Genomic DNA, 8,550 nt, shown 5'->3' on the forward strand with positions numbered 1-8,550 from the left:
AGATAAAACATTTATAATACACTTACAAATATAGGAACCAGGCATTATTAGAAAGGCTATGTTCTTGCGAGATGAAGAGAGGAGGTTATTTATTCTCTCATACTTTCTCTCCCTCCTGACTCCCCATTCACTAACTGTTCCTTTAATGTCCAGACATGGGAGCATAGATTTCAGTTGTGTTTAATCCAGAAAGGAAAACATGTCAAGTAAAGTCAAAATGAAACTAATGCTTTCATGAGATTCACTAAATATCATGGTTAGATCAGAGTTTATTAACTTTTTCGTGTCATAGTTTCCTTTGGTAATCTGATGAAGTTGATGGACCTCTTCTTAAAATAATGTTTTTAAATGCGTAATTCAAAACACATATGATTACAAAGAAAATCAATTATATTGTGAGATAAATGAAAAGCTTGTAGGACAGAATTTCTGTCTTTCAAATAATGCATATCCTTTACTTAAGAATGTTTGACACATTTCTTCATATTTGCTTTCAGATTACTGTTTCCCATTAATTCAGTTCATTCACCTGAATATAATATAACATTCAAATACATATACCAGATTACTCTGGCAGATAGACTGCTAACAATCCCCTCTTGCATGATGGTACAGATTTGTCCATATGAATACCTTTTCTTTTTGTTTGTTGTTTTTTTAGGTTTTTGCAAGGCAATGGGGTTAAGTGGCTTGCCCAAAGCCACACAGCTAGGTAATTATTAAGTATCTGAGGTCAGATTTGAACTCAGATACTCCTGGTTCCAGGGCCGGTGCTCTATCCACTGTGCCACCTAGCTGCCCCTTGAATACCTTTGTAATAGAAATAATTAATCCAGAATAAAATAGGGTCTCAGTCAAATAGTCAATTTTTTAAGTTAGGCTAGCAAATAATCAATAAATTGGTCAGTGATTTCTCTTGGTGAGATATTGAATACCTCAATATATTTTTTCAAAAGGGTTGGTCCTCATGGCAGGTTGGTAAATAGTTAATGAAAGGTGAGCTAAAAGTCTTCAGTTCCTGTTGCCTAGAACTTGGCTTGATCATGAGACTCAGTCATCTCTAGCAATGTGGACAAAAGAATTCATCTTTACCCAGACCACTCTGGTTGATTTTCTCCTAAATGAACCATTACCCTAAACTACAATGAAGGACTACAAGAGCACAGACTTAATGCTTTGGGTCTCCTAGTAGGATGGTGTCCTGCCCAAGATCCAGGAGCATCTTCCTGGAGAATTTGGACCATCTCATTGATCAGCTTTGTCCTTTAGAAACTAACTGAATGACCTAAAAGGGCTGATCCCTAAATGAGGAAATAGAGAAGAATCTTAATCCTAATTTAACAGTTGTTATTAATCAAATAGAAAAAATTTCTCTCAAGTGAAATGAAGTTATCAAGATTTTTCTTTCAAATGAGTTCACAAGCTTCAAGTTAAGAAACTTCCCCTTATATAGATAACAGTTATGTTACTGCCAAAGTAACAACAGACTAATAAATTGTAGAGACTGCTCAAGTGAGTTTGGGATCAAGAGGCCAGTTATTGGCCAAAATAACCTGGGCTCTGTTGACTCTTGAGCTGAAAGCTTCCACGGAACTCTGACTTGATAACACAACTGTGTCATTCTTGGCTTCACTATTCAATAAGTCCTGTTTCTGAACTTCTTGACCTGGGTCACATTCTTCTGGGTTAATTCCTGCCCATAACAAAGTTACATCATTGGTTTTTATCCTGTGTGCTAATTTTGTGGTTTTCTTCTATAAGAACTGCTTGATGTTTTCAATAAACGGCTCTGCCAGTTGCACTGCTTGCATTCCCCATCCAGGTGTATAGGTGTTTCTGTTCTCTCCTGAGCTGAATGGATCCCCCTGCTGGTCAGGGGATAGCAAAAATAAATAGCCCTATCCTATAAGACCAGGTATTCTCTGTACAGTTTAGAATTCTTTATCATCTTTGAAGGTGGACCTAAGATGCTGGCCGGTTCCAATTGGGGAGTTAGTTTATGGAAGAGACACTGATAATCTATTGTCTCAATTTTATATTGATGATGTTTAAAAGATAACTTCTTTTAAACTTTGTAAAAAACATTCTGATTGTATAGTTTGATCATATGTAGCAAGTCCCATGAGCTACTTTTCCCCCTCAAGAATATCTCTGTGTTTTCTATACTTATCTAGGTGTCCTCAAAAGTCATACTGTTATTCATTATTTCAAAGAAACTGTTAGAAGATCTTAACTAATTTAGGATCAAATCAACAATAAAGTTCTATAAAATTATTACCTTCCCAATCAATTCCGGGATTCCCAGAATAAATAGAAAGTATTTGGGGCAGCTAGGTGGCGCAGTGGATAGAGCACCAGCCTTGGAGTCAGGAGTACCTGGGTTCAAATCTGACCTCAGACACTTAATAATTACCTAGCCGTGTGGTCTTGAGCAAGCCACTTAACCCCATTGCCTTGAAAAATCTAAAAAAAAAAAAAAAAAAAGAAAGTATTCACATGGACAAATTCATATTCTGATATACAATTTTATAATTGGTGTAGCCTTTAATTTCAGTTAATCTAAAAATTAATAATACTAATGCTATACTAATTTATAATACTAATTTTGTGATCATCAGATTCAGAAGAACACTGAATTTCCAGACAAATTTATGAACATTTCTTGTCTATACACAACTTTTAAAAAGTCCACTAACATTTCTTGGAAGTGTCTGTCTCATAGAATTAATATCCCAAAGTACTTTCTAGTTTCCTAAGATTTTCTATACTAGAGAAATGCTATCCACTTATTAAAACAGCTCATGGCACACCAATATATGCACATTTAAATATGAAAAGCAAGACTCTCAAAAGCTTTTACAGAGGAGATGGGCACTAAATTCCTCAGACAAAAGTTTCTATTGTGGATTGCTTTTCCAAATCCACAATAGGATTCTAATATATATATGAAAATAAGTTTGATTATTATCAGAAGTCTCACTAATTCTCATATTGTGAGGGCTAACAATTACCTCTTAGAGCTGCTGAATGAACTTAGCAAGAGTTGTCTCAGGCTAAAAGATATGGCCCTTAGTACAAGAACCAGTGAAGAAATATTCTTAATTTTGTTGAGGGAAGCAAGAAGCTAACTAGGTAATAATTATTGGCACTGATATATGTATATATATATTATATATATATATATTATATATAATATATATATATATATATAATATTTTCATCATTGTAAGATAGGCTATGAGACATGAGGCAACTAATGCCCAAGAGGTCAAGTTACCTTCTTGAATTCCCATGGTTAACAAACATTGTGGACAGGTACCTGGTCTTCCCTGAGTTTAAGTTTCTTCTTCTATTATGCCACAATCTTATTTTCTAATTTTAATTCTGATGTTACTTGTTTTCTCATTAGGATTCTAGATTATGGGATCATGTATTTCAAATTGGAAGGGACTAGAATCCATCTAGTACAGTACCTTCATTTTTCCTCAGATGATGAAACTGAGAATGAAAGGGATAAATAGTTTGAAAAAGGAAGAAAGGGTTGCTAGATTTGGGATTCTGACTTCAGAACAAGTATCCTTTCCACTGAATCATCCAGCATCATTGAACAACAACTATGGGTTCTTAGATTCTTAGTGTCAGAGAGGGAGACTTCTGGTTAAAAGTGTTCTGGGTCATATACCCTGTCATTTTAACACTTAAAACAATTTGATTTAGAAAAAAAATTTTTTAACAATGCCAATGTTCAGAATTCTCCTTTTCCATCAGGACTTTTGTTTTCAAAACTTAGAGCTTCTCTAAAGGTTTATTTATTTTTTTTTTAGGTTTTTGCAAGGCAAATGGGGTTAAGTGGCTTGCCCAAGGCCACACGGCTAGGTAATTATTAAGTGTCTTGAGGTCATATTTGAACCCAGGTACTCCTGGCTCCAAGGCCGGTGCTTTATCCACTAGGCCACCTAGCCGCCCCCGGTTTATTTTTTTAAAAAAAAAAGTTTAGATTAAGCAGATTAAGTAGATTAAGAATAAATTTGTATTTTAGGATTATTTTCTTTCCAATTTCAAAGTTGATTTCAGTATTACAGATTTTAGCATTCAAAATTATCTTCCAGGTCCCCACTCATAAATAGCATGTAGCCAAGATATCACTCATATTGCCTGTATATTCAGAGAAACAGGTATACATGTTTATTTTATACATTTTCCTAAAGTCACTTGAATGTGCCATCTTTTAATTCTGGCAGTAGTATTCCCTGGAAGATAATAATTTATATTCTTACAAGTCTATCTATAAAAAAGTGAACATAAATTCATAGGATTTAAATGAAATATACCTTCATTACATTGGGGAGATTTTACCTCAAAGATGAATGTACAAATCATTGCTCAGAAAAATGAGAATTTGCTCGATTGAATAATTATTCACAGAGGGCTTAACTTAAACATTTTCTATTAATAAATTGTACATACCATACAGTCTTGCTCTGAGACAAAGCAATAAAAATACCCTCCCCCAAAAAAGAAGTCACCCTTAGAAATGATGCATATGGTAGAGAAATAAAGTATTGGGATAGGATTTGAGGGAGCATCTGTTCCTCACCATTTCTGCCTCTATTACAGCAGGAACTCACAAAGACAAGTTGTCTTTCTGTAGTACCATACTGTTTCTAACCAGTAGCCATTGGAACTCATTTTATTCTTCTTTCAACATCTTCAATATTTCAGACAGATAGAAAGAGAAACAGAGAAACCTAGAGAGACAGAGACAGGGACAGGGAGAGAAGAGGAGGAGTGGGAAGGAACCACACTAGATGAGGAAAAGGAAGGAAGGAATGCATTTTTGAAACTTTATCTTGAAAGAGTTTATGAAGCCAAGCCTTTCAAACGTTGTATGAAACAACTGAGTCATCTTTTCTTTGGAGACAAAGAAGCATGTACAGTTTGAAGTCTAAGTGTTGTAGAAAGTGCTAATGGGTGACCTTGAAGTCAGCTTGCAAAAAAAGTACCAGATAATAACTTCCTATTTCTTGCTGATTTCAGTTCACTGGTCCTACACAAAGACATTAAAGAATTTCTGGTGGTCCATTGTAACAAAAGAACAATAAAGTTTCCTAAGCTTTCAAATTTGGGGGGGGGGGGCTCAAATCTTCCTCTGACCTTGAAATTGTTGGACCTTGTGACAGGAGTTGAATTAGTTAGAAATTTCTTTTCCATTTTCTGTTTTTATTGAGGAAAAAATAAGAGCTCTTATCAGGCTCCACTAAATGCAGGCATTTTTCTGATGAATTTTTTTCAACTACAATTGGACCATTTGAATGACAGGAATTAATAGCAAGGAAAGCCCTGGAGAGGTTGCCTTAAAGAGTTCTGCTTGAATTGTTTTCTCCCTTGAATATATTGTTTTATTGGAACCTTTTCTAAGCCTCCTAATGATTTGCAGAAGTGCAGATTTTCCAAATCTTGGGGTTTCTTCACTTCCTGCTGAAATGAAATGTCTCTTGTAAGAGTACCTGTGGTATATATAACAGTCTAGGGACAGGATATGAAGAGAAATACTGTATGCAATGAATATGCTATGGATGCAATAGACAGCAGCTATTTGGCCCAGTTTGTTCTCTCCTCCCCCCACCCCAGGATAATTAGTCAATTCCTGTTGATTTTAGGTACATTGAAAAAAAGATTAGTCATTGAGAATTTTTTTTAAGTTTGTAGATCACTTGTACAAAAATATTTGTAGCAGCTTTGTTTATGGTGGCAAAGAATTGGAACTCAAGGGGATGTCCATCAGCTGGGGAATGGCTAAACAAACTGTGGTATATGTATGTGATGGAACACTGCTGCTCTATTAGAAATCAGGAGGGATGGGAATTCAGGGAAGTTTGGAAAGACTTGCATAAACTGGTGCTGAGTGAGATGAGCAGAACCAGAAGAATATTGTAAACCCTAACAGTAACATGGGGGCAATGATCAACCTTAATGGACTTGCTCAGTCCATTAGTGCAATAACCAGGGACAATTTTAGGGTATTTGTGATGGAGAATACCATATGAATCTAGAGAAAGAATTGTGGACTTTAAACAAAGACCAAAGACCTTCAATTTTTTTTAAAAAAAAAGTTGTCTTATGTACCACATAATTTTCCTGTCTCTGATGTTTTATTTCTTCTTCAAGGACATTTTTTTCCTCTCAACACATTCAATTTTGATCAGTGCATAGCATGGAAATAATATAAAGATTATCAGACTTCCTTCTATGGGGGAGGAGGGGAGAGGGAAGGAAGGAAGGGGGGGGGAATTATAAAATTCAAAGCCTTACAAAAAATATTAGATAGAAGGGGCGGCTAGGTGGTGTAGTGGATAAAGCACCGGCCCTGGAGTCAGGAGTACCTGGGTTCAAATCTGGCCTCAGACACTTACTAATTACCTAGCTGTGTGGCCTTGGGCAAGCCACTTAACCCTGTATGCCTTGCAAAAACCTAAAAAATAATGTTAGATAGAAACTACTATTGTCTATAATTGGAAAACTAATAAAACATTTATTTAAAAGAAGAAAAAGTAAAAATGCTGTAAAAAAAAAAGGGTTATAAGGATAGGAGTTGTTCTTTTAGTTTCCATCCATTGCTTGGAAGCCCAAAACATTTGACTGAATTGATCTAAATTCTTCTGAAAGCTACCCCTGTGCCTCCAGGGATATGCAATGAGCAACTCGGTTTGGAGTTAGAGGACAGGAATTCAAATCCTATCTCCCACCCTTATTAGGTAATGCTGGAGAAATCAGTTAACTTCTTTGGACCTCATTTTCCCTAACTGTAGAAAAAAGGCTTGGATCTTGATGCCTTCTAAAGTCCTTTCCAATTCTTAATACATGGTGCTGTGCTCCTTGGTCAGTGGTTCTAGAACAGGAACAACTTATTCTTTACATAGGTTTTACTAAAGAGTGGTAATAGCCAAGAGTCATAATCTTCCCACTTTCTTCAAATTTTATATATATATATATATATATATATATATATATATATATATATGTATATATATATACACATATATATACACATATATATGAAATGTGTTTCATATATAAATGTATATATATATATATATATAGTCAACTTTGACAGTTAAACAGTAGATTGATATTAGATTCACTATAGAACTCTAATACAGACCCAGCTTTTCTGTAGCACTGACCTTACTCAAAAATTTGGAGTGTCCAAGGTTAATCTTTAGAGATGGTTCTTGCTGCCACTTTCAAAACTCTTTCCTCACCTTATGTTGAACTCTCCTTCTAAACATCATTTATCAAAATTAGGCTCTTTTTTTACAATTAGAATTCTCTAATGGAAAAAGTAGGAATTGTTCTTCAGCGTCTACTTGCCAATATCTACTGAAGACTTTTCTTTCTTTAAAAAATTGTCTTGATTCTGCACATTCATAACTTAACATAGTGAAGGAATATAGCAAATGTCTAACAAATGTCTAAAAACAACCTCGAGGGTAAGCAATATTTCACTCTCACTATGGTTCTTCTCTCATTATTCATTGTCTAGGACCAAGATTGGTAATTACAATTTTGGTTCAGCATTCCTTTTATTATTCTTTTAATTTAATTTATTACTATGATGGTTACCTAAGGAGAACCTCAAGTGAAGTTCAAACTTGTATTAGTTGGTGATAGAGGTACTGGAAAATCCATATTTGTAAAATGTCACTTTACTGGTGAATTTGAGAAGTATGCAGCCATCATCCTGAGAGTTGAGGTCCATCCTCTCGAGTTCCATACTAACAGAGGTCCCATTAAATCTATGTCTGGGATACAGCTGGCCAAGAGAAATTTGGTGGTCTGAGAGACAGTTGCTACATTCAAGCTCAGTGTACCATTATAATGTTTGATGTAACATCAAGAATTACTTACAAGAATGTCCCTAAAAGGCACAGAGATCTGGTATGAATATGCAAAAATATCCCTATTGTGTTGGGTGGCAACGAAGTGAATATCAAGGAAGAAAAATCAAGGTGCAATCAATCGTCTTCCATGGGAAGAAGAATCTCCAATACCATATTTCAGACAAAAGTAACTACAACTTTGAGAAGCCCTTCCTTTGGCTTGCTAGAAAACTCACTGGAGATCCTAATCTGGAGCCTGCCCTCCAGATGCTGTCATGGACCCAGCATTGGCAACACAGTGTGAGCAGGACTTGCAGATGGCTGGGACAACTGATGAAGATGTTGATCTGTCAGGGAATGAAGCTCAAGCCCAGTTATCAGAGGTCTAGTTTTATAGGCAACTGTCCTGTGATGTCAATGATGTAGCATGTTTCCACTTTATTACATAGCTGAGCAAAACATGTGCTTAATCTTTGGGATACTGAAGGAGATGAATGGGCTACAGAGTGAATGTGGCAGTTCAAATAAATATAATTCATATTTTGGACCAGCATATTTAGCTGTTTTTGGACCACAATTATATGCCTTTGAGTTTCAAATATATGACAGCTACAATCCTATCACAATATTCAGTAATGATCTTGTTTGTTACTATCATTCTCATTTTTTT

General features: G+C 35.4%; 1 pseudogene; it reads left to right on the top strand.

Annotated features, from left to right (window-relative positions):
- Positions 1-7,615: 7,615 nt before the first annotated feature.
- Positions 7,616-8,269, top strand: LOC141506256 (GTP-binding nuclear protein Ran pseudogene; annotated as a pseudogene).
- Positions 8,270-8,550: the final 281 nt, after the last annotated feature.

Source organism: Macrotis lagotis, chromosome 1, assembly GCF_037893015.1.
Source record: "Macrotis lagotis isolate mMagLag1 chromosome 1, bilby.v1.9.chrom.fasta, whole genome shotgun sequence".
Classification (NCBI taxonomy): Eukaryota; Metazoa; Chordata; class Mammalia; order Peramelemorphia; family Peramelidae; genus Macrotis; species Macrotis lagotis.